General features: G+C 47.3%; 1 long non-coding RNA gene across 5 annotated transcripts; it reads right to left on the bottom strand.

The window, feature by feature from the left end:
- Positions 1–1,009: 1,009 nt before the first annotated feature.
- On the bottom strand, positions 1,010–24,354 carry LOC108177149 (uncharacterized). Of its 5 annotated transcripts, XR_016213919.1 has the most exons (5): positions 24,220–24,354; positions 22,763–22,816; positions 3,287–3,890; positions 1,543–2,716; positions 1,010–1,384 (listed from the first exon to the last, which is right to left on the bottom strand). It is a non-coding gene; the product is annotated as an uncharacterized LOC108177149 (long non-coding RNA). The 5 variants fall into 5 exon arrangements; XR_016213918.1 differs by lacking the exon at positions 24,220–24,354 and having other exon boundaries at positions 22,763–22,901; XR_016213921.1 differs by lacking the exon at positions 24,220–24,354 and having other exon boundaries at positions 1,543–1,990; positions 22,763–22,901.
- Positions 24,355–26,800: the final 2,446 nt, after the last annotated feature.

The following is a 26,800-nucleotide window of genomic DNA, read 5'->3' as shown; positions in this document are numbered from 1 at the left end:
GGTGTCACTTCTAAGAAATCTTGCCTAACCCCAGATCACACAGATTTTCTTCACATTTACTTCTAGAAGCTTTGTAGTTTTAGGTTTTACATTTAGATCTGTCATCCACTTTGACTTATTTTTGCAAATTATTGAGTATGACTGAATTCTTTTTTCTTTTTTTTCTTTTGCTTTTTTCCCATGTATATGGATAACCCATTGTTCAGAAAGCATTGATTCAAAAAGATTATCCTTTTTTTTCTTTTTTTGACAGTCAGAGTTAGACAGTGAGAGAGAGAGAGAGAGAGAGAGAGAGAGAGAAAGGTCTTCCTTCCGTTGGTTCACCTCCCAAATGGCCCCCACGACTGGCGCGCTGCACCGATCCGAAGCCAGGAGCCAGGTGCTTCCTCCTGGTCTCCCATGTGGGTGCAGGGCCTAAGAACTTGGGCCATCCTCCACTGCACTCCCGGGCCACAGCAGAGAGCTGGACTGGAAGAGGAGCAACCGGAACAGAATCCAGCGCCCCAACCGGGACTAGAACCCAGGGTGCCAGTGCCACAGGCGGAGGATTAGCCTAGTGAGCTGCAGCGCCAGCCTCAAAAAGATTATCTTTTATTTCAGTGCTGTGTTGTTGATTCTTGTGGCTTAAATTGTGTCCCCAACCCCCCCAGACATGTTGACCTAACCCCAGTATTCGTGAATGTGAGCTTATTTGGAAATAGGGTCTTTGTTTAGATGTAATCTAGTTAAGATGAGATTATGTTGGAGTAGGATGGTCTCCAACCCAGTGATTGGTTTCCTTATAAAAAAGGAGGTTTGTACACTGAGCTAGAGGTGCAGAGAACACCAGATGACAAAGGATGCAAAGACTGGAGGATACATCCACAAAGAGTATCAAAGATTCCGGCAGTAACCAAAACCTAGGCAAACATGGGATGGAGTCCCCCTCTGATATCATGAAGGAGCTAATGCTGTCAACACCTTGACTTCAGGTTTGTGGCCTCCAGAACTATAAGAGAATAAATGTATGTCGGTTTTTTTAAAGATTTATTTATTTGAAAGAGTTACACAGAGAGAGAAGGAGAGGTAGAGAGAGAGAGAGTCTTCCATCCACTGGTTCACTTCCCAATCAGCCCAATGGCCAGAGCTGTGCCGATCTGAAGCCAGGATCCAGGACCTTCTTCCAGGTTTCCATGCAGGTGCAGGATCTCAAGGACTTGGGTCATCTTCTACTGCTTTCCCAGGCCACAGAAGAGAGCTGGATCAGAAGTGGAGCAGCTGGGACTTGAACCCGTGCCCATAGGGGATAGTGGCACTGCAGGTGGCAGCTTTACCCGCTACACCACAGCGCCAGCCCCCATGTATGTAGTTTTAAGTCATGCAGTTTGTAGTAGTTATGGCCACCCTAGGATATATAAATATAGAATAAACATAAATCTATGTAATGTGGTTTTCAATTTATTTTAACATAAAAAAAATTAATGTGAGCCCTTTAAGTACCCTTGCCACTTGGACTGAATCCATGCTCCACCCCCCCCCCCCCCGACACACACACACTTTTACCTTTAATTAACTAATGTGTTCATTTTGTGGGACTTGTTTTTGTTTGTTTCAGGTCAGCCGTGACTCAGGGCAGGCACGCATAGCGAGGGCCTCTGCATATGCCACGCTCGTCTGGCAGGTCCCAGGCAGCAGTCCTCTCTTGATTTGGCAGCGTGTGAGCAGCTCGCTCACTGTTGCAGGCAGGGGGTAGGGGAGAATGAATCACCAGATGGCTGAGAAGAGACACTTCCATTCATGTGACTCCACTGACGTGGGCCACGCAGAGAGGTCGCAGACAGTGGAGAGAGGCTTGCGCTTGCTGGCGACAGCACTAAGGACCCGTTGGTCCCCGGGCGTGACAGCAGAAGGGTAGCGCTCTGAGAGGCGCTTTGCAGTCTGCTTCAACACCCAGCAGATGGCCCACGCCGGCGGATCCCCCTTGCCACGACTCCGCGGGTGGCGGGCTGCACTGCAAAGTGGAAGAATTAACCTTCAAAGAGCAGGCAGTGTGGCTTCCTTCTGTCTCCCCACGTGACGTTGCTCGGCTGCCTCGGGAAGCTGACCTATTCCTCTCGGTGTCCTGCCAGGCCCATTTGCAGCGAAGTTCTCTCGCCCTAATTGCTATTCGTCCCTGGTCTACTGAGGGGCACAAGCCGGCCAGCCTAGTGTTTACCTCCAGGATTAGCCTCATCAACCTCAAATTTTTACATTTGCCAGTGACCTCCTGGGACTCTGACTGATGGACTATATGATGGCTGGTACAAGATGAGATTCTCAAATGAGAAGCATTATCTGAGCATGAATATTAATTACACCCAAGATGCACACAGGGCCTCATCAGCATTCTCTGGGCTGAAATCCCTGCTGCCAAGCTGCAGGGTTTAGGAGCAGGAATGGAGAAGAAATGGCCAGCTCTCATGTATGGGGGCCCAGTGCTAGGCACTTTCACACATGTTACTATATTAAACAGTAAGCAAGCACAGGCGTGAAGCCAGACAGGGAAACAGAGGCTGTGTGTGTGTGTGTGTGAAGTAACTCCCCTTCGATGTGGATGCCATCAGCTCCTCTGAGAATAGGAACACATATAATGATTTCTGGAAGTAGGCATTTGTCCTAGTGGTTATGACATCCCTGTGCCATATCGGAGTGCCCGGGTTCAACTCCCAGCTCCAGCTCCTGACTCCAGCTGCAGACCCTAGGACACAGCAGACATGGATCAAGTTATTGTGTCCCTGCCATCCATGTGGGAGACCTGTGTTAAGTTCTTGGCTCCTGGCTTTAGCCCCAGCCCAGCCTCAGCTATTGTGGGCATTTGGGAAACAAACTAGGAGATGCAAACTCTCTTTCTCTCTGCCACTCAAATAAATAAATAATTTTAAATGATCTCTGGAAATTATTAACCATTGATTGTTGATATTCCTCCTATACCTTCAGCTCTTGGAAACTGGAAATTGATCTTTACAGGGGCAACAAAATCAGCTAAGGACACCTACTGCGAATTCCCTGAGCCACAGTGTGTAGTCACACTTTAAACGCTCCGCTCACATGTTCTTTCCTGAAAGCATAATTTCACTACAAGATGGAAATAATTGTTTAAAATTCAATGGCATTGGATAGGACTGTGTTGGCAGGACCTTCTATAAGCCAGGTTATGCGTCTCTCAAAAAAGCAAGACACCCTTTTCAGAGGACACTGGTTGCTTTCCTGCCATATTTCACAATATGTCCCATCCCTACAAAAAGCTACAAACATTCTGTAAACTCACTCAGCACATCCAGATTCCCACATGGATCGAAGCATATGCCATGTACATCCCAGGCACATTTGGCAAACAGATTATTGATGGGGCTTGGCAGAGAAGTCTTGATCAGGGTTTTTAGTCACAGTCTCTGTGGCAGCACCCACTGTGCCACTGAGCAGGTAAAATGAACAATAATATACCCAACTTGGAAGGTCAACCCCTGCTCATATTTCTAATTATTAAGTACACCACCATGGAGGACCTCCTGGGAGCAGCCTCCCGCTGTGAAGATGGACTGCTCATTATTCAAAGTTGTCCTTTTGTTGGAGTCAACAGTGCAGCACAAGTGAAAATCCTGTTGCTATCCTTAACTACAGCATCCCCTTTTGGAAGAAAAGAGGCTGAGGGTTTTTAGTTTCTCGCAGCAGAAGGCAGGTCCTGGTTCCTTCTCTGTTTGCTTCAGTGACATCCTGGCTCTTAGGACTCATTGATAAATCTTGAGAGACTTCACTAAATTCAGCTGTATTAAGAATTCATCCTTTAGCAGCACCTTCATAGATGTGTTTTCTTTCTGACTAAACATTTTCCTTATGAGGGAAAAGCAAATGATGGGAACCTCCCATTTCATCTGAAAGAGAAAATGGAAAAATGAATTTGAAGTTGCAGAAATAGAAATAGAAATTCACAGCATAGAATTGTCTGTAGGTTTCTTGCTAGCCAAAGATGGACCAGTCTTAGAAATGCCAATACAGGAGAAACAACACCATCTAAATGAGGTTCACATGCATCAGATTACTTAAATGTCCTTGGTCAAGTTTTCTAATAAGGCCTAAGTGTATAAGCTAGATAAATAGCAAGCTTAAGTAGATAAATTGTTTTTATATCCACTATAATATCTAACACACTTGGGAACCTAAATTATTGAATACTAATCATAAGACTATTCAAAGGATAGCCATAGATCCTATATCTTTGCTTATAAATAGCATCATTTAACAGGGTATGTGCTCAGAATTTGCTTAACAATGTATTCAGTTATCTGGTCAAATTCCAACCTGCAGGGGAGAATTCCCCTTTCCCAGACTGAAAAGAATGATGGTACCAGTGTGTAGAAACTCAACCAAAGAAACCTGCCTTTTACTGTAGTAGTCACCAGGGTAGTCACAGACATTCCTCTGTTATGGGCTTCACATCTGTGTCCCCTAAAATTTCTATGTTAAAACCCTAACCCCAGTGTGGTCATAGTAGGAGGTGGGGCTTCCGGGAACTAATTAGGTTTAAATGAGACCAGGAGGGTGGAACCCCCCATGATGGGAGGACTGTCCTTATAAAAATAGAAAGCTGGCTCTCTTGGCCATGTGAGGACACAGCAAGAGAGCAGCTGTGTAGGAGCCAGGAAAAGAGCCCTCCCCAGGAACCAAATCTGCTCATACTCTGACACTTCGCAGCCCCCAACTCTAGTCCCTACATGGGTGTGTAAGCCTCCCAGTCTGTGGTATTCTGTTGTAGCTGCTCCAACTGACTGAGACATCTTCCCTCCCTGGACACAGCAGGATTGCTCTTTCCCACCCCCTACAGCTAGACATGGCTATGTGACTCCACGCGGCTCAGAGATGACAATGAGCCTCTGGAGCCCGTCAGAATGCAAGGTGCCTTCCCCCTGCTTCAGCAACCCTTAAAGTCTGGGCGGGACAGACCCTCTGCTGCTTGGGTCTCGGAGTGAGCACACTCTGAGGGGTCCCATGGCTACCGGTAGCCTAAGGGAGGAGTGACAGCTGTGACGTGACAGACATTAACTCCTATAATGTTAAGCCACTGAGATTTTTGACTTTTTAGTTCCTGTCTCGTAATTTAGCTTACTTGACTAATGCCGCAACAATTGCTAACTTCTCTGAACAAACTAACCAACTAGTATGACTGGTATGAATAGAAAGATAACCACTGGGGTCGGCGCTATGGTGTAGCGGGTAAAGCCACCGCCTGCAGTACCAGCATCCCATGTGGGTGCCAGTTCGAGGCCCAGCTGCTCCACTTCTGATCCAGCTCTCTGCTATAGCCTGGGAAAGTCCTTGGGCCCCTGCACCTATGTGAGAGACCCAGAAGAAGCTCCTGGCTCCTGGCTTCAGATCAGCAGAGCTCTGACCATTGTGGCTAACTGGAGAGTGAACCAGTGGATGGAAGATCTCTCTTTCTCTCTCTTGCCTCTCCTTCTCCCTGTGTGTAACTCTGAATTTCAAGTAAATAATTAAATCTTTTTAAGAAAAGAATGATAAGTACTGATGGCAATCAAAAATACATGATCGAGGGCTGGCATCTGGCAGCAGTGGTTAGGCCACCACTTGAGATGCCCACACACCATACTGGGGTGCTTGAGTTCGAGTCCCAGACCCCCCGTCTCCTCTGGCCACCTGCTCATGCACATCTCAGGAGACAGCAGGAGATGGCTCAAGTACTTGGTTTTCAGCCATCTAAATGAGAGACCGAGATTGACTTCAGCTCTGGCTCCTTAGCTTCCCCAGCTGTTGCAGGCATTTAAGTGAACCAATGGATAGAACATTTCCCTCCCTCCCTCCCTCTCTCTCTCTCTCCTCTCTGCTTTTCAAAGAAATAAAAATAAATTTTACATGCTTTCATTTTTTTTATTTTTTTAAATTTTCTTTTATTTATTTTGAAAGTCAGAGTTAGAGAGAGAGTGAGATAAAGAGAGATTTCCATCCACTGGTTCACTTCCCAGAGGTCAGCAACAGCCAGCACTGGGTCAGGCTGAAGCCAGGACCCAGGAGCTTTACTCTGGGCTCCCACCTAGGCAGTAGGTCCATCTCCTGCTGCTTTTCCCAGGCCACTAGCAGGGAGCTGGGTTGAAAGTGGAGCAGCCAGGACACAATGGCATCCCATTGTCCCAGACAGTGGCTTTACCCACTACACCACAACACTGGTCCCTAAAATGTTTTCTTTAAACAAACAAATGCATGTTTCTCAGTTGTACTTTTCTTTCACGACCAAGAACGAATTTCATTCAAAAATTTATCTCCTTCTATTTCTAATCAAGATTAACACCACACATTTTTGCAGTTAGAGACATAAGACAGCACTGTGGTCAATGTCCTTCTCGCCTATCGAAAGCGCACTCATCCTCCAAGCTGCAGCTCACTGAAGGTTTCTGATCAGAGGGTTCCTCCCTCCTCAGAGCTGTCAGCTGCAGAGTTTTCACCCTTTACAGAACTCAGTACAGTCACTGGTGTTGTAGCCATTGTGTGCCTGGCTGCCTAGAGTCCTCCACTCTCTGGACTCAACATCTTGAGGTGTCTGAGAGATGCAGTGTGATAACCAAGCGTGCCTTCTTATTCCTGGAGCAATGTCTGTCTTGAGTTCCTGACTCCTCTCATTTCAAGTGAGCTACTCTGGAGACATTGGAATGGATCATACAAAGTCCTGCTTTTGTGTTTTCCTGAGATGAGTGCAAACCTAAGCTACCTGTTTCTTGCAGTCTCTTCTCTCTTGTGCTTCAGTTTCACGCGAGTTACAGTAGAACCCAAGCCAGGGGATCCTCCAACACCACTAAAAGGCAGAAGAGCAAATGGGTCCACTTCATCATATAAAATGCCCCCACCTCTCCCTCTGAAATGAATGATCATATGACTTGTGTTGCAATCATACTTCTAATCTGGGGACGCCTGAATTTAACTTAAGAGAGAAGAATAGGAAACCAATGCTTTTCTTCTCTTTGCTTCCTTCTTGGGAACACAGTGCTTCTTGTCCTATTGGTTTTGTCAGCATTTGTCGGTGTGTTTATGGAACGTGTGCTTGAATAGTGTCCTCCCAAAATGTATGTCATTTCCAGAACTTCAGAATGTGACCTTATTTGGCAACAAGGTCATTGCAGATGCAATTATTTGGAATGAGGTCATACCGGAGTAGAGTGAGTCTCTAATCCAATCTTCACTGGTGCCCTTATAAGAACAGAAAAAGAGAGGAAGGATAAACAGGCACAGCATTTGAAAATGGAAGCAAAGATTGGCATTACACTTCAGAAAGCCAAGGAATTCCAAGAAGTGCCCAAAACAAGAGGCTAGGAAGGGGTATAAACAGATTATCCCTCCAAACGTCCAAGAACGAACCAATGCTATTGACACCTTGATTGATTGATTGATTTTTTTTTTTTACTTCTGGCATCAGAATCGAGAGAATACATTCTTGATGTTTTAAGCCATGAATTCGTGGCACTAGGAAACTCATACAGGGTCTTCTTTCAGCTGTCTCTTTTGTACCACTTCTCACTCCCTTTGGCATTCTGAAGCTGAGTCCTTCTACAATAGTCCCACACAGGCCTGCACTCTAAACTCGGGAGCTTTCTAGGCCTCTTACCTGAGTTGAGTCAAGTAGGGCATGAGGCCTGAATGTGTCTTCCTCTAAATGAAAGTTCATCAAGATCAGAAGCAATTTCTCATTCCCCACGTAATCTCTCTTCGAACACCTTCCCCACAGCAACTGGCTCACAGCAACGCCTCAAGAAAGTCACAGAACTAACACTGGGCATCACTCCTGCTCCTCTGGCACCTCTCATTTCACACGAACAGTGATTCAGAACAACTAAGTTACTAAGACTGTAAGTGTTGGCTCTCTTCATGCGATCACTAAACAATAAACCAGGCCACTTTTGCAGTCAGGCAGAATTGCTTCATCCTTACATGGATGTCATGCTCCGCTAGTGCTGTTCCCTTGGAGGACTGCATCATGGCAATCAAATGAGCAGCCAATCACCAGAACCAGGTGGTGGGTGTTGAAAGTAACAGAACATCAACAATCATGAAGACATAAAGAGAAATCTAAGGCCTAAGAGACAAAAGTTAAAAGCTAAAGTCACTCTGGGGTAGGTGTTGTGACACAGCAGGTTAAGCCACCGTGTGGGACACCTGCATCCCCTATCAGAGTGACTCAAATAGAGTTTTGCTTTGGCTTCCAATCCAGCTTCCTACTAACGTGTGCTCTGGGAAGGCAGCAGGCAATGCCTCATACACTTGGGTTCTGCCACCCACTTAAAGGTCCCAGATGGAGCTCCTGGCTCCTGACTTTGGCCTGGCTCAGTCTTGGCTGCTGTGAACATTTGGGGAGTGAACAGTAGACTTCAATCTCCCTCTCGCTTGCGCTCGCTTGCTCGCTCGCTCTCTCTCTGCTTTTCAAATAAATAAAAATAAAATAATTGAGCATTTAAGAAAATAAAACTGCCTTGGTAATCCGAGGGCCATGTCCACAGAGCCATGTCTCCAATGAGTGTGTACACGCACTGTACCTGCAACAAACCTTCTGTTTGTCCATTTGTATTCATCTCAATGAGCTGGCGCACAGATGAGGTACCTACTGGCTGCCACACACATCCACTTTCCTTCCAAGCACAAGGTAAAGCCAATTTTCTTGTTTTGGCTAGAAAGGAATTCTCATTACCTAAGAACTAGCACATTTCAGTCTCATGAGAACTAAGTTTCTCTGGTTGGAATGCAACCAAAACACAGATTTCTGCTTCCAACACAGAGAAAAAGCCAATTTCAGTTTTCCCAAACCATTTTATGCCTGGGAGGTCCTGCAGCCAACCCTGTCATTTGAAATCATATCCCTTATAGGCAAACAAATGATCCTTGAAGCGTCCCTTTCAGCCTCCCCATCTGTGGCATTTGCAGGATGTTTTAATTAGCTCAGCTACTTTATCAATCCTTTAAGTACTCAAGGTATCTCACAGGTCTCGGGACGAGCACTCCCTCCCTTATATCTGGCCAGGAAATCCATAGCTGCTATTAAGGCTATTGCTTTCTTAGACAAGAAGTTCATCTGCAGCTTGTCATTAAGTGTTGATGGGTTGACCAAGTCTATGGTATTCATCATCTTTCATTACTACAAAGAAACGCCTGGGACAAGAGATACATGAAGAAAAGAACAGTTTCTTGAGCTTACAGCTTCAGAGGCTGAAAGTCCAAACAGTGATGCAGGCTTTGGCAAAGTCACCGCGGCAAGAGGCAGAGCACAGGGGAGGCAGGATCACATGACAGCTTAGGAAGCAGAGAAAGAGGGTGGGCCCAAGCTCTGGCTTCTGTAACAACCCTCTCACAAGAACTGCTTTGCAAGGCCCCAGTGATGTAAGACTTCATACTAGGTGGCATACCCTAAATGTCTCACCACATCCCCATGGCCCACGCCGGAGAGCAAACCCTTAAGGTGAGGACCTTTGGAGGACATTGAACATGCAAACTACTAATGCCCAAACCACAGCCTCTGGGGCACCCAATGCACCGAGAATCTGAACAACAGGAAAGGCAACCAAGAGTCTCAGTGTGGATGTTCACGCAGGGGGTAAACTTTTTTCTGCCAAGGGCCATTTGGGTATTTATAGCATCATTCGATTAGTGGGCCATACAAAGTTACTTATTGCCTGCAACGTCAGACCAAATGACTTCAAGAGTCTTATGTGGTCTGGGGCCCAGAAGTTCCCCACCCACGATTCATTTCAGGTGGATGCTAGTCACAAAGGCAGAGGGTCATTGTCCTCCCTGAGCTCCACTAACGGTCTCAACCTTCTCCGTGTTTCCCCAATAGATCTTCCCTTAAAATGTAAATAACACATGAGAGATAAGGCTCCTTGATCAGGGCACTTTTTTCTCCACTGCGGCAGTGATCAGAGCACGGAAGGTATGGCAATTTCTGTAGAGCCAGGCAGGACAAGGCACTGGAAATGCCTGGGAAAGGCATAGAAACGGTGCAAAGAAACCAGAGGACGGGATCTTCATGTCTCTGGTCAGAAGAAATATTGTCTCCATTTCAGACATAAGACAACCGAGTGTCTTAGAGCTGAGAATGGTATCCAGCTGAAGGGTGGGAAGGCAATGGATAATCGAAAATGTGTATGAGTGTAGGATAGAAGAGGACACAAAGGGGAAATTCACACTTTTCCCCCTAGTGGTCTCCCTGTGTGAGGATACCAGTGCCGGCATGGTGCTGTGGCACAGGGGCCAAATGGCCACTTGAGACACCCACATCCTCTATCAGAATGCCAGCTAAAGACCTGGCTACTGCACTTCAGATCACTTCAGCTTCCTGCTGGTGTGCCTAGGAAGGAGTAGATGAGAGCCTAAGTACTTGAGTCCCTGCCAACCCCACAGGAGATCCTGATAGAGTTCCTGGTTCCTGGCTGTGGCCTGGCCCAATCCCACCTGTAACTGTCATTCAGGGAGTAAACAGTGAAGGAAGATATCTCTCTCTCTCTCTCTCTCTCTCTCTCTCTTTCTCATTCTGCCTTCTGAATGAATAAATATATAACTAAACAAATCTTTCAATAAAATGTTACCTGTGAAGGTAACACACAAAGCTGGCCCTAGTTAAGATCATGAAAATCTAGGGTATGAAAGAGAGACGTTTGGATAGAGGTGAGAAACAGGGCAGAGTCAAGGCCACTGCAGACTCAGGAAGCTGAGAAATGGACAAGAGAAAGGCCAAAGCCCTCCTCCTCACTCCCGGAAGTGAGCTCTGGGGCTGCCTGCATTGCTGCCTCATTCAGGACAGAGCATCTGACGAGCAGCCAGGCGAGAGAAGGTCCTGAAGGACGTCAAGGAAGGGGAGAAGCCCAGCAAAGCCCAAGATTCTGAGCCTGACATTCGGCATTCCGGAACCTCCACAAGTGCGTTCCCAGTCAGAGAACCAGGGCTCCTGCATGGCCTTGAACCTGCCACCCTGGTGGGCGCGGACGTCCACCAGCGTCTGCCTGACAGCAGCTCCAGCAGTTGCTTTTTCCCACGGACGAGAAGCCCTACTTTGCTTGGTGACTCACTGATGTCACTCCAGTGTTGGTGCAATTCTCGTGGCTTTCCCGTCAGGTCACAAGATGGCCACAGCAGCTCCAGGGTGCAGAATACACACTGGGTTCAAAGGCATGAGCCGAGGACAGGGCTGGGGGGGCGGAACCTTCCTCTTACAGGACGAAGCATCTTTCCTGGAAGGTCCAGCAGACACTTGACATTCTCATGATCTGTCCCACATTCCCAGCTCAGATCAGAGATGCAGCCACGCTCCGTAGGACCTCATCCAACTCCTGTTCACCCTTTCTCCTTCCTAGCAGCAGGGTAGATCAGGGCACGGGGCTCTGGGGGGAATCTAACTTCTGATGACCAGATCTGCAGATAGACTGAGTGCCACTGCGTCAGAGCAGGGCTGGGCAGAGCAGCATAAGTAGGTGACTGCTGGCACGGCCAGGCAAGAGAAAAGCTCCCATCTCAGACAGGCTCCCTCTCCAAATTTAGAAGCCAGAGCTCGCCCTCCCAGAGGCTCCTTTGAAACTGTTAAGAAATTATAATTAGACTTTGTGTCTCCTTGACGCCTTTCATCCCAGGAGCTGGGGGCTTGCTCCCGCATCATCTCATTAATCTTCACACCACCATTCCAGGCAGCTGGCATCTCTTATCGTCTTTATTTTCAGAATAAAGAAAGAGAGATGTGGGTACAGGTTAATGCCTCTCCTGATGTGATCGACTCAGTGAGCCACCATTAACCGGGGCGGGGGGGCATCTTGGCCAGGATTACGAGGTCACGTATCCAGGACACATGACACTTGCAGGGCAGCTGGAGGGGAGAGCTCCATGCAAAGAGGCAAGAGGAGCAGAGTCTAGTTCACCACCCAGGGGACCTTGGGCAAGACACCTGTGCCTTTTCCAGCCAGCATCTCCCCCATCTAATTCACTCAGCTATTTGAAAGGCAAAAGGGTCATTTCTATTGAAACCACAGGAGTCAGGACACTTTGTAAAATTGAAGTTAACATAAGGTATTGTTATTTGGGAAGGTTGGTAGAACTAACATTTAAAATGCGCCTGCTAATCCAGGTCTCCCACATAGGAGACAGGAACCCAATCACTCTGAGCCGTCACTTTGGCCTCCCAAGACAAGCATCGGCAGGCAGCTAGACTCCAGAGCTAGAAGCAGACGTGGACCCCACTGCTTCAGAGTGGTAAGTGGGCATTTCAACTGGCACGCAAGTGCTGGGCCAGGTACCCGGCCATGCCTGTGTGATCTTCACTACTAGTGAGTTGTTCTTATTTATCTTTAGTTAATCTTTCTAGGGGTCAACATATTAGTCTTTTCATACAAGTTGTTATTGTATATTTGGTTCATGATGTGTTGGATTTTACTCATTTTATTTAAGAAGTTTGATTGTCACTCAATTAAAGATAAGGTATCTTTTTTCCTCCATAGTTTCATTAAGAAAAATAATAGGGGCTGTGGCACAGTGGGGTGAAGCCCAGGCCTACAGTGCTGGCATCCCACATGGGCACCAATTCGTATCCCAGCTATTCAACTTCTGATCCAGCTCCCTGCTAATGTGCCTGGGAAAGCAGCAGAAAATGGCCCCTGCACCTACATGGGAGACCCAGAAGAAGCTCCTGGCTCCTGGCTTTGAACCAGATCAGCTCTGGCCATTGCAAACATTTGAGGAGTGAACCAGCGGATGGAAGACCTCTCTCTCTCTGTCTCAACCTCTCTCTCTAACTCTTTCAAATGTTAAATAAAATAAATATTTTTAAAAAAGAAAAATAATAACAATGATAATAAGGGTTGTCCCTGTGGCACAGCTGTTTAAGCCATGGCCTGGCATGCCAGCATCCCGTAAGAGTACTAGTTCTAATCCCGGATGCTCCACTTCCAATCCAGAATCCTGCTAATGCTCCTGGGAAAATAGTGGACAATGGCCTGAGTGCCTGGGCCGCTGCCACCTACCTGGGAGACCTGGATGGAGCTCCAGGCTCCTGGCTTCAGTCCGGCCCAGCCCCAGCTGTTGCAGCCATTCGGGGAGGAAAAGAGCAAATGGAAGATCTATCTCTCTACCCCCCCCACTCTGTGTGTGTGTGTGTTTATGTGTGTGTGTGTCTATCTCTCTGGGTCTCTGTCTCTCTCTCTCCCCCTCTTTGAGTGTACATATGTTTAACTCTGCCTTTTAAATACTGAATTTCAAAATAAATCTTTTTTAAAAAAAGAAAATAATAATAAAATGAGCCTGCTGCAGAGTTACACAAAGAGAGGGAGACACACCCACACACGTGCACACACACACACACACACACACTGAGAGAGAGATCTTCCATCTGCTGGTTCACACCCCAATTGGCAGCAACAGCCAGAGTGGGACAGGACAAAGCCAGAACCAGGAGCTTCTTCTGGGTCTCCCACATGGTTTCAGGCACCCAAACATGCGAACATCTTCCGCTGCTATCCCAGGTGCATTAGCAAGGAGCTAGATCAGAAATAGAGCAGCCAGGACTTGAACCGGTGCCCATATGGAACGCCAGTACACACGTGACAGCTTTTCCTACTGCACCACAACATGGGCCCCATTTTAGCCAATTACATAGGACTCATTGCAAACGACCAAGAAGTTCTTTCCTGCCAGCCACTGCGAGTGAAAGCATTGTTTCAGCACCCGCTATGTGGACGCCGTCGAGTCTGGCCATGGAGGCAGACACACAAGCCCTCATCTCCCTGTGAGGGAAAAGGAAAGAAACTCACGGTAGACAAGGAAGCCAAATGCAGGGGCCCGGAGGGTCAGCTCCCATTGCCGGCTGGGAGGAAGCTTTCAGGAAATCGCCGCATGACAGGAAGAGACCTGGGGCCGCAGGAACAAGGCCATGGGCAGGGCTGGACGCCTCCGTGGTATCCATTTTATCTATCTGAATGCTTGGGGAGGGACCCAAGCACTCAGGCCATCGTCCACTATTTTCCCAGGAGCATTAGCAGGATTCTGGATTGGAAGTGGAGCATCCAGGACTAGAACCAGTACTCTTATGGGATGCTGGCACACCAGCCCATGGCTTAAACAGCTGTGCCACGGACAAAGCTAGAGACAGAGCTGCACGGAAGGAAGCCTGCAGACCTTGGCCTGGAAAAGTTGCACCATGGGTTATTACCCGGGGAGGGATTCTCCTCTATTGCTCCTGAATTGCAGCTGAAGCCCACACTGAGGTCAGAGAGGGCCAGGACGACCTCACACTCCAAGTTCAAGGAGACCTCAGCGGTTGAGGGCAGACACCGCCCTGCAGAACCAGTTCTACCACTTCCTTCTCCTATGCCAGGAGAGCTGAGGGACACAGAGGAGCTTGGGCTCTGGGAACAGAACGTTCGTGCCCTATGGCTCCTTTCCACAGGCCTCTCTTTCACCTAAGGGCAGGGCAGGGCTATGGGGCAGGAAGGTGCCTGCAGGAAGGAAAAATTTTCCTCTTGTTTCCCAACCAGATGCTCTCAACAGCAGAATGTAGCCCGCCAGGAGGACTCTTTGGAATGTTCTGGAAGCTGGGAAATGAGCTGTGCCATCTTTGTTACAAAATGCCCTTCGGGGCCTGTGCTATGGCGTAGTGGGTAAAGCCACTGCCTGCAGTGCCGGCATCCCATATGGGAGGCAAGTCAAGTCCCAGCTGCTCCACTTCCAATCCAGCTCTCTGCTATGGCCTGGGAAAGCAGTGGAAGATGACTCACGTCCCTGGGCCCCTGCCACCTGCATGGGAAACCCAGAAGCTCCTAGCTCCTGGCTCCTGGCTTTGGATCGGCACAGCTCTGGCCACTGCAGCCAATTAGGGAATGAACCAGTGGATGGAAGACCTCTCTCCCTCCCTCTCTCTCTCTCTCTCTGCCTCTCTTCTCTCTGTGTGTAACTCTGAATTTCAAATAACTAAATAAATCTTTTTTAAAATGCCCTTACTATTCATCATTGACCCTTAGGGAGGATGCATTTGAACACAGGTTCAGGTCCATCCCAGGCCTAGAGTTCTCCAGGCAGGACCTTTTGGGGTGACTCCTGTCAGCGAGATTGGAGGGACAGAGGTGCTGCACACATGAGGAGAAAACTGGGCAAACGTAGAGGGTCTAAACGAGGTCACCAGTGGTGTCCGTGGTCCCCTGTGAACACAGAGGTAAGTGGTGGGGCCACCGAGCCGAGTAATGGGATGCCCACCACGAAGAGGTCGGGGCAGGCAGAGTGTGAGCCAAATGCAAACAGGGCAGCTCCTCAGAGAGGCTGACACGGAGCACAACTCGCCAACACCACATCACCATGGTGGCCACTGGCTTCAGATGGACCAGAATCAATCAGGGCAGGGCAGGGGGCTGGCATCTCCACAACTGACAGCGGACACCCGGGACGCCGTCACCCCTCTTCGCTCCCCTGGACTCAGCTCCTCCCCAACCCTAAATGAGGAGACCTAGCTAGCACAGGGACTTCCAACTTCTCTAAACACGGCCCGTAGTAGATGCAAGTTTCATTAGGACACAACACACACTGTCCCAGGCAGCCGGCAGCTCTTGTCACCCTTATGCTCACACACACACACACACACACACACACACACAACTGAAACAAAGCTTTTCATGAACGAATGCTCTACTACATGTAATTCATATTTCATTTATGTATTTTTGAGACTGAGAAAGAGAGTTCCCATCTGCTGGTTCACCCCCTGAATGCCTGCAACAGCCTGGGTTGGGGCAGGCCAAAGTCAGGGGCCCGGAACTCAATCCAGACTCCCCCATGGCTGACCAGGCACACAGCTACTTGGGCCATCACCATCCAAGGTACACGTTAGCAGGGAACTGGCATCACGATGGAGCCGGGACTCAGTTCCAGGCACCTGGCCGTCGAATGGAGGTGTCCCAACTCATGCCAAAATACCATTCCCCCTTCCTTGTTTACACACAAATCACAGCTTTCTGAATTGATTTTATTCTAGAAAAACAAAACAACAACAACAACAGGACATTATGGGAAAGTTCTCAGGGCCAGAGTGTACACAGCCCTTGTGCGCACTCACGAACACACATACACAAAGTACACACACACACTGCCCAAGCCAGGTCCAAGGCTACAGCTTAACCCGAGGTGGAAAGGCAAGCTTTGAATGGTGTTTGCATTAAAATGTTGAGAAATGAGGAGAACTGAAATGAGGCTATTCTAGCAACTTAAAACAACAGTGTGATCATCTTCCTGAGGCTTGCTGCCCTGTGGGACGCTGTCACGGGCGAGGCAGGGCACAGAGAGTTGAAAGAAGCTGTAAATATAAATGAATGAATGGACAAAGGAATCAAACCATTTCATGCCCCCGCTTACCATCAAAGCTGGGTGAGGCATGCCTGTAAAAGCCGGTGCTGAGAAGCAACTGGAACCAGCGGACCACAAGGGACAGGGAAGAGACCTCTCAAAGAGTGTGTCCAAGAGCAGAGATTTGATTCGGGAACTCAGCTCAGACATGAACCTGCTTCCCTACACAGTGGGTGGCAGGCAGGCTCTGGGGAGAGCCCGGGAAGGAATCTGTGTTTCCCTTAGCCTTCTGCAGGGGCCATCATCCTCTCTCCCGAGAAACGTGAAGAAAAAGCGGCGGAGCTTCAGAGGCGCTTGGGTTTGTTTGGTTTACCTCTGTGCGCAAGGATATTTTCAGGGAAAACATTTCCTCCCCGCGCCATGCAGTGTTCCTGCCGGCCACAGGAGGGCGCATCTCCTCCCATTCTCCCCAGCCGCACGTGGCTGAGAGCGAGGTCTGTACCCCGAAACCTGCAGCGTAGAAAGCGCCGCACCCGCCGGGGCGAACCTGGAAGGCTGGTCCCAGGTACACACCACTGCCAGCATGTCGTCTGTTTAAAACAATTACTTTCTCATGTATGATAACCCCTGTAGGGTCAGTAACGCCTGGCAAGGTCCCGGAGAGGCGTTCGGGCCAATCAGGCGGTGGCAACAGTTCCTCTGGCCGGCCCTGGAGTCCCTGCCTCCCCCTCCCAGGCTTCAGGCCGGGCGGTGACCCACAGGTGTCTCAGGACACGGTGTCCCTTCCCAGCGGTGTCTGCTGTGCGGCGAAGAGGCTTCCGGATCCGACACAGGCCCAGGGAGGAAAAGTCACCTTGCATTTGTTTTTGCTCGCACAATTAGTAGTTAAGTTCTTGAAGGAAGGAAATCATTCAGGCTGACTCTGCACAAGACGCGAATTCCTCAATGGCACCAAACTGGCTGCTCCCCAGAGTCCCTTTGTTCTGTCCACACCTTCTTATAAACACACACACCCACTGCCTCCCTGTGGGGTCTGCCTTCCGTGAGTTAGCAGGAAGGTTCTGAGATTAGGCAAGATCCAACTGACAGCCCAGCAGGAGCCGCCCACCCAGAATTCCTGGGAGTCTGTGATTGTTGATCTCTGCTTCTTAACAGCAACTGACTCTCTTTTTTTTTTTTTTTTAAAGTCACTGTCACGGAATGGCTTTGGGGGCAGAAATATTCTAAATTTTCCTACAGTTTGAGATGAACAAGAACTCTGAAAGCAAGTAAAAATAAAAATTACCAGGTGCTAAAATTATCCCCTTCCCGTAAAGGAAGAGGAATTTAGATTATGAAAAGCAGCCTTAAGCCACCGTGTGCAGTGCCAGCATCCCATATGGGCACCGGTTTGGGTCCCAGCTGCTCCACTTCCAATCCAGCTCTCTGCTATGGCTTGGGAAAGCAATAGAAGATGGCCCAAGTGCTTGGGCTCCTGCATCCACGTGGGAGACCTAGAAGAAGCTCCTGGCTCTTGGCTTCCAGCCATTTTGGCCATTTGGGAAGTGAACCAGCAGATGGAAGCCCTATCTCTCTGTCTCTGCCTCTGCCTCTGCCTCTCTGTAACTCTGCCTATCAAATAAATAAAAAATAAATATTAAAAAAATATAAAATGAGTTTTAAAATGATCTACTAACTACACACTATAACCAAAACAGGCCTGAAATAGTCTGAGAGATGCTTGGAGCTGCACTCCTATGAATTATGTTAGAATATCTATTAAAACAAACGTCCAAAACATACAGCCTTTATTCACCGGTGCTGTCAAACACACATTGTCATCATGGTGGGCAGAGTCAGAGGGAGTCCTTGTGAAAGGTTTCTAACCTCAATTTCTTCCTTTGACAGTACTTGCAGAGCCTGGACCCATGCTCTGGACTGCTGGCTGGGTGTGTTACTGCACACACCCAGGAAGAGCTGTGTGTAGAACACTGTGACCCTGTGTGAGCTGGACAGTGAGCGTCTCATCTGTAGCACACCTGCCGCATTGTCCCTGGAGACACCTGTGTGGATCCTGTGGACTGACATGAAGACCAGTGATTCATGTATTATCCTCCCCACTCTTACCACAAGGTTTATGCTTTTGCAATCACACCACAGTCTCCCATTCCGAGGAAACTTGAAATTAGAAAGAGGAAGGAAATAAGATTGGAAGATAAGGATTGTATGATGGTTAATTTTTTCGGTCAACATGACTAGGTCATAATGCCTGGTTGCTTGGCCGGGCACCCACCTGCATGCTGCTGTGAAGGTATTTTGTCAACGGGATGAACCAGGTCATTTTGAGACAAGGAGGTTGCCCTCAGTCATGTGGGTGGGTCTGGTCCAATCAGACTAAAATTTTTTGAAGAAGGAAGATTTCTGCTCAAGACTGCACCCTTAGCTTCTCCTTGAATTTCCAGCATGCTGGTCTGCCCTATGGATTTCAGAACTGACGGCCCCTAAACTGGGCTGAACCAAGTAATGTGTGTGTGTGTGTGTGTGTGTGTGTGTGTGTTTTATTGGTTCTGATCCTATGGAGAACCCTGATTGATACAGATGTCAAGTGCATCTATTTCTTTTTTATGTTTATAAATTAAAAACAACAAGATATTAAGTAACGATGTTTTACATAGCACAGACTTCAGATTTTGTTTGGATACCAACTTCTCCCCAGCACCCCATTATGGTTTGGAAACTGACATGACCCCTCCTCCAGTGGTAATCCCCATGGGTCTGAAAGGGACCTTCCCCTTGGCAGTGATTGGCTCAGGTAGAGCAATGTGACTTAGTAAAGACCAATGAGGTGGAGGTTTGCTGTGGACTTCTAATATGATTTGCCCTCCTTCCTCTAAGAGGCTTTTCAGAGGCCACGTTCTGTTTGTCCTGTTGAAAGAAAAACAAGGAAATGTAGCCCCCGCTCCCTCTGGTACTGGTACCTGCCAGTTGGCGGTGATACTGCTGTTAAATAGTTGCATCATCCAGCCCCAAACACAGCACTGACTTTGAGCTTCTTTTTAAATGAACCGATACTTTATTTATTTTAATTATGTGAGCCTATTTGAGCCCATTTTTTAGTTGTAACCAAATAACCCACATTTCCTCTCCCTTGGTGTCTTACCTATAAACTGGAAGAGTAGAAATGGATAACCAGGCTCTCCTCTTGAGCTCTCAATATCTGTGCATTGCACACTTGGCTGCTGGCACTGTCTGTCTACTGCATACTTGTCACTTACTATTTCAAGAAGTTAAATAATATTATGGGAATGTTTCTAGACACATTTTCATTTTTAGAAACAGTTCTAAAAATGACGTGTGAATTTTTAAGCCCATTGAGCACATTTTGATGCCATATTTTCTGGTGGCCTTAGCCCTAGTGAACTGCTGTCAGTAACAATAGCTTTAGCTAATTTTTCTGATAGACAAAAAGCTCTAACAAATTAATAATATGCAGAAGAAGAACCTAATACAAAGATGGGGAAGGATAAGACAAAAAAGTTCCCAGCAAAGGGAATACCAATAAAGAGAACTGTCACTGAAGACTAGCAATCAGAGGGAAGGATGGAAAGGTATGACTTTCAAGGGAGACAATTTGGCCTTGTCTATGAAAATCCCAAATGTCCATACCCTTTGACACAGCCATTCCCCCTCTAGAACTTTATCCTGCAGCTCTATCTGTATAAAATGATGTTATTTGTAATTGCGGTTTTTGGAGACAAATATGAATCAATAGAAAAAGATTATATTCTCATAGACTTACAGAGTAGAATTATTCCTGGCTGTTCAAGAAATGAGGCAACTCTATACAATAAAATGGGATGAGCTATGTCTAAGTGCATTCAGGTTGCTATAACAAAATACCATAAACTAAGCCAGTTATAAACAGAAAATCTATATTTTTCACAGTTCTGGATGCTAAGAAGCCCAAGATCAAGGTGCCCACGGATTCAGCGTCTGGTTTAGGACCTCTTTCTGGCCCATAGATGTCATAGATGGTGACTTCCTGCTGTGTACTCCCTTGGTGGAGGGGACTAGCTAGTTCTCGACAGTCTATTCTACAAAGGGATTAATCCCAATCATGAGAACTCTCCCCCTGTCTAATAACCTCCCAGAGGTCCCACACCCTGAACCATCACTTTGGGAGCTGGAGTAGGCAAAAAAATCAAACCACAGCAATTTCTAAATTCTATGGTAAGTCAAAAAGAGCAAGATGACTACTTGCTCCCATTTTTATTTATATATTCAGGAAAGGAATGGAAGAAGCTAGGAATTGTGGTTAATCTATGGATCGTAACACAGAAACTAGAAGACACGGGTGAGAGAAGCTTAACTCTAAAAATATTTTAACATACAATTTTTAAATTGATAATTTGGAGAAAAAGATATTATTATAAGTACACTTACTGATTTGCTATAATTACAGTAACTCAGGCTAAATTACAGAGCTTACACTTTGGACAAATTATAATTAATGATCAGCTATGAAACAATGATTTGGTACATTTATTCTCATTTCCCTTCATGTCTAAATAAGGAGTAGAAAAAGGATCTTGAATTAAGGGGCGGAAATAAATCCTATCTGGAACCTACTAGAAGCGAGTTTGCTGGGCACTGGGCTTTGCCGTGCACTCTACCCCTGCAGTGTTTATGTGGTTGTGTTCCACGCCAGTAAGTTATCATTCGTTCACAGTCACTGAGCCTACAAATATGCATGAAGTGCCTTCAGCACGCCACACACTGGGCCCCCAACGCCAGTCAGCCCCGCACAGCTGCTGACTTCTCCTCACTGCCATCATCCTTCAAGCCATGTGGAAACAGTGATGATGTAATCAGTAAACGGGGATCTGCAGAGGCTAAGCTATGGAGAACCCACAGACAGGAAAAACTGCCATCTGGGGACAAGAAGGCAGCCAGAACCCATGGACAGCAACAGCTCCATTAGTCCATAGAAAACCATGCAGAATGAACCTTGCTCACCCTGGGATTTCAATGCCAGGAGCCAGGAGAAAAGAAAGAAAAGAAAGGGCCCATCTGACAAATAATCCCAGAGAAATATCCTGTGCACTCAGGATTAAGACATTCATGAGTCGATACTAGAAAGTTAACCATGTACCAGGTACTCACTAAGAAACAGACATCAGGATCTGCGCTGTGGCGTAGCAGGTAAAGCCACCGCCTGCAGTGCCAGCATGCCATATGGGTGCTGGTTCGAGTCCCAGCTGCTCCACCTCCGATCTGGCTCTCTGCCATAGCCTGGGAAAGCAGTGGAAGATGGCCCAAGTCCCTGGGCCCCTGCACCTGTGTGGGAGACCTGGAAGAAGCTCCTGGCTCCTGGCTTCGAATCGAACCAGCTCTGTCCGTTGCTGCCATTTGGGGAGTGAACCAACAAATGGAAGATATCTCTCTCTCTCTCTCTCTCTCTCTCTCTCTGCCTCTGCCTCTCTGTAACTCTGCTTTTCAAATAAATAAATTTTTTTAAATCCCCTGGCCTCTTGAAGCTAACACATAAGAGAGAGGGATAATAAATAGCATTTATAATAAACAGGCATTTGGTGCAGCAGTCAAAACACCACTTGGGATTCCCCCATCCCATATCAGAGTTCTCTCTTCTGATTCCAGCTTCCTGCTAGTGCACACCCTGGGAGACAGCAGAGGTGGCTCAAGTAGTAGGGTTTCTGCCGCCCACCTGGGAAACCTGGATTGAGTTCCAGGCTCCTGACTTTGGCTTTGCCCAGCCTGAACTTAGTTGTGGACATGTAAGAGGTAGACCAGTGGGTAAAAGATCTCTGCCTCTATCTCTTTGCTTTTCAAATAAGCAAGTGGCACAAAATAAAAACAACAACAACAATTCTTTAAGAAGAAAAATAACTGAACGTACAATGAATTGGCAGGTGGTAATGAGTGCTGTGGGGATGTGGAGGTAGAGGGCAGAGCTCTGAAGAGAAGCTGACAGGGATTTCAAAGGAAAGTAGCATGTAGCTACCCTGGAGAGGAGCTTCCTAGGAGAGAAGAGGATGGAGCAGGCCAGAGCCCTGATGTGAACTCTCCTTGGGAAGGTGAAGCATCAAGAGAAAAGATAAGTGAAAGTCTTCATGGAGTTTGGGAAAACATAGCTGAGAGACAATGTCAATGTTTTTCCCAGAAAACACACCCCACAGTTATGTAATTCAAACAAACAGTCCTGGGTCTCCAAAGCAGAAACTGAACCTCTTTATTTGTAGACAGGGTAGGAGCCCGCCCACGTGGGTTGCTCTATCAGGAACACTGGTCGATTGCCCTCTGACCCACACTCATGCCTGCGTGGATTTCCTTCCATTGGAACAAGACACAGCAGCCTTATGTGGAAGGAACAGATCCCATTTTTCTTTAGGAGTGAAAAAAATAATACAGAAATTTGAATTCAGACCAAGGTAAAAATAACTCTTACCTGATTCTCTGCTGTGAGCAATCCAGGTATCTGAATTCAGCAGGGGCTGGAGTGCTGAGAAGTGAAACACACACAACACAAAAGCCAGAAGCTCCCGAATTCAGCTCTAGCAGCTGTGCTATTTCCTCTCAGACAATCGGTGAACAGAAATACTCTTTCTCCCCAGAGAGAAGAAAGGTATTTCTGTTAACCGCCATAGCTTGTTAGGAATGTCGCTTGGGGACTCGCAACTCCCTTTGGAGTCTAATTATATATTCACCCAGCAGTGTTCTGATCTGAATTTAGTTACCTGAGAAATATGCAGAAAGGGAATACCATTTGCAGTCAGCAGCACTAGGCAATCACACACTGTAAATTAATAAATCGACTCTGTTTTATATAATTCCAACACTAATGAATTTTGCAAGTGTAATAGGGCCAAAGACACAAATCTGAAGCAACCTAATGAATAGATGGAATTGTCACTGGTTTTCAAATGTTTGAAATCCTTGTTAAACCTCACTCTTCCAAAATCTTTTCAGATTTGATAATTAAGGGAATTCATTTCCTAGATGGAGACCCTGGACGGGAGAATCCAATCATTCCACAAAAGACACAGTCAAGCAACTACTCTGGGCTAGATGAACACTTCTAAGGAAAAATAGACTCTGTTCCCTCCACATAAGGCTGCTATGTCTAGCGATTAAGCAGAGTGAGAACCAGATCCCCAAGGCTGAGTGAAAACATTCAAGGTCCCTAACTACCTGGGCAGTGCTGTGGCAGGTAGAGCTGCCGCCTGTAGTTCTCGAATCCCATAAGGGCGCTGGTTCAAATCCCAGCTGCTCCATTTATGATCCAGCTCTCTGCTATGGCCTGGAAAAGCAATTAAGGTTGGCCTGGGGCCTTGGGCCCCTGCACCTACATGGGGTACCTGGAGGAAGCTCCTAGCTCCTGGTTTCGGATCAGTGCGGCTCCAGCTGTTGCGGACAATTGGGGAGTGAACCAATGGATGGAAGACCTCTCTCTCTCTCTCTCTCTCTCTCTGCCTCTCCTTCTCTCTCTTTGTAACTGTGCTTTTCAAATAAATAAAGAAATCTTGAGAGAGAGAGAGAGAGAGAGAGAGAGAGAGAGAGAGAGAGAAAGGCCTCCTGGGAGGAAGTAGTTGAGCCCTCTACCCTATCTTGCCAAGATTCAGCCTGGTGTTTTGCACTCAAGGGTTCCTAAGCTGGGGTCAGACGCCAGAGGAGGAAATGAGAGATCTGAATGAGAAGCTCAGCAAAGGAAGGGGAGGAGCGCTCTGGACCTGAGGTCTGCACCCCAGCATCCAGGACCAGATGTCCCTACCAAACAGCAGGATCTAAATATATAGATGGTCATGACTGAGTGAGCACTGAGTACAGAGACAGAGAGAGCTGAAATTGCTCTCAGTTCCTTGCAAAACACATGAGGATGCCGCCATGAAAAACGCCTGAACTTACCACTGCAAGAATGTCAGCCATGTGTGAAAAATAAACACCTGAGAGTCGCATTTCGGCATCTCGCACCATTCATGTACTCCACTCCTTATGCAAACGGGCACCACTGCTTGTACGAGGCTTCACCCTCCAAATCTCCCTGCACAGCAGAGAGCCACGAGCCACAGACACAAGCTCAGACTAACTTAAGCAAACGAAAAGTCACTGGAAGGATGCCAGGCAGCAAGCACATTCGCTCCACAGGGTGACTAAAAAGGGTTGACCTTGGAGAACGGTCAAGAACCCAGCAAAGCTGAGCAGCAAGAAGGCTGGGCAGCAGCAAGGGTTGCGTTGGACACCAGGGCCAGGGGCAGCACGGGCTCTGTCTCAACACCTGAGGACATCATGTCTCAGCTGCCCCTGTGTCTTTGCATGGCTCCCCAGAGAGTCACCGTCCCAGGCTGGAGGGTCATGTCCAACCCTCTGACTGTTCTCTGTGTCTCCAGGAAGATCCTGCCTGCTACCTCCCACCATGCTCCACTCCCCCACCAGCGCTCAAGATTCACATCATGGAAGAGAATCTGAAACTCTGAAATGAGGAGGTACATGTGATTTGGGGCAGTTAAAAAAATGACACCTGGATGACAGGTGTTGGAAGTCAAAAAGGTGGTAGCAGAGAGAACGAGACTCAACAGGAGGCTCCTCTCAAAACCCACTGGGTATGGAATCTGTCTTTAACTAAAGACGCTGCAATGAAATGATTCCAACGTGGAGAGAAATACTGAGAATAAAATCTCTTGGGTTAATTACAAGAGACTCCTCTAGGAAACACACCACACACACACACACACACACACACAACTAAGACCTCCACCTTCCTTGAACAGAATTAGTGAGCAAGGTCAAAAGCATACCTCACAGTCACCTCGGAATTAGCAGTCAAGCAAACCCAATGTGAAGTGTGTTAGATAGAGGAGAATTTATGACTTGGTAAAGTTGTATTTTTAATAAAACAGAGGTATATTTTATAGTACATTACTGCCCAGTTTATTACCCATATACACAGTACATTTATGTCTATTTTATGGCCTCCAACATCATTTTACTACTTACATGATTATAAAGGTTTATAGATGTTGTGGTTTTACGTGTACTTTATATTCGTAATCTAGTCCACGATTTCTTTGAAACAAGAGTGTGGCCTCCAAAGCATTTAAGATTGACGCAGCCTTCTGCAATAATGTGTTTTATAGTATGTTCTCCAGGGACACAGAGCAAAAACTGGGGCAAAGCCATTTGCTGTGGAGACTTTGCCTAAAGTTTGATTTATCAGCATGATAAGATGGCTAGATTTGTTGACTGATTTTTTCATTGAATTTATAGCCCTACAAAATCACAAACCCCTATGAGTGTTTTCTGTAATTTGTGGTTTCCAAGTTCTATCAATGTTTTGTACATTTCTACTCACTAACAGAGGAAGACTCTATCATGAATATGTGCAGGAACATGAGTAGAGAGCAGCCTGGGATTTCACTACTCACCTGGGCTTACACTACAGCTAACAGCAATGGAGTGTATCAAACAGCCTTTTCCCATCATGGCTCCATCATCACGCTGACCTGAACACTGGCCCACATGGTGCTCTGGGAGCTTGAGGCTCTTCTCAGCCTGTGACGTGCCTTTGGTGGGAGCTAATGATAGACACAATTCTGAAATATCTATTAAATTCATGTAATAAAAACATGGTTTGGATTTTCATGATCACAATAATATAAAAGTCTACAGTTCTGGTGTTATGGGTTACACTGTATTGCTACCAAATTGATTTGGTAAAGTCCTAACCTGCTGTTCCCCCTGCCACCCAATAAGACTGTGTAAGGAGATACAGACTTTTTTTTTCTTTTTTGACAGGCAGAGTGGACAGTGAGAGAGAGAGAGAGAGAGACAGAGAGAAAGGTCTTCCTTTTCTGTTGGTTCACCCTCCAATGGCCACCACGGCCAGCGTGCTGTGGCCAGCGCACCACGATGATCCAATGGCAGGAGCCAGGTGCTTCTCCTGGTCTCCCATGCGGGTGCAGGGCCCAAGCACTTGGGCCATCCTCCACTGCACTCCCGGGCCACAGCAGAGAGCTGGCCTGGAAGAGGGGCAACCAGGACAGAATCCGGCACCCTGACCGGGACTAGAATCCGGTGTGCCGGCGCTGCAAGGCGGAGGATTAGCCTACTGAGCCGTGGCGCCGGCCCAGACTTTTTTTAAGATTTATTTTATTTATTTGACAGACAGAGTTACAGAGACAGGTGGACACACACACACAGAGAGAGAGAGAGAGAGAGAGAGAGAGAGAGAGAGAGAGATCATCCATCTGCTGGCTCACTCCCCAAATGGCCACAGTGGCTGGTGTTGAGCCAATCTGAAGCCAGGAGCCAGGAGCTTCTTCCAGGTCTCCCACATGGATGCAGGAACCCCAAGGACTTGGGCCATCTTCCACTGCTTTCCCAGGCCATAACAGAGAGCTGATTCGGAAGTGGAGCAGCCAGGTCTCGAACCATAGCCGATATGGGATGCCGGTGCTTCAGGCCAGGGCATTAACCCGTAACCGGTGCC

Source organism: Oryctolagus cuniculus, chromosome 10 (assembly GCF_051225735.1).
Source record: "Oryctolagus cuniculus isolate XC-2025 breed Fujian yellow rabbit chromosome 10, ASM5122573v1, whole genome shotgun sequence".
NCBI classification, from domain to species: Eukaryota; Metazoa; Chordata; class Mammalia; order Lagomorpha; family Leporidae; genus Oryctolagus; species Oryctolagus cuniculus.
Note: the sequence above shows the minus strand (reverse complement) of the source record. Positions and strands in the feature narration are given on the sequence as shown.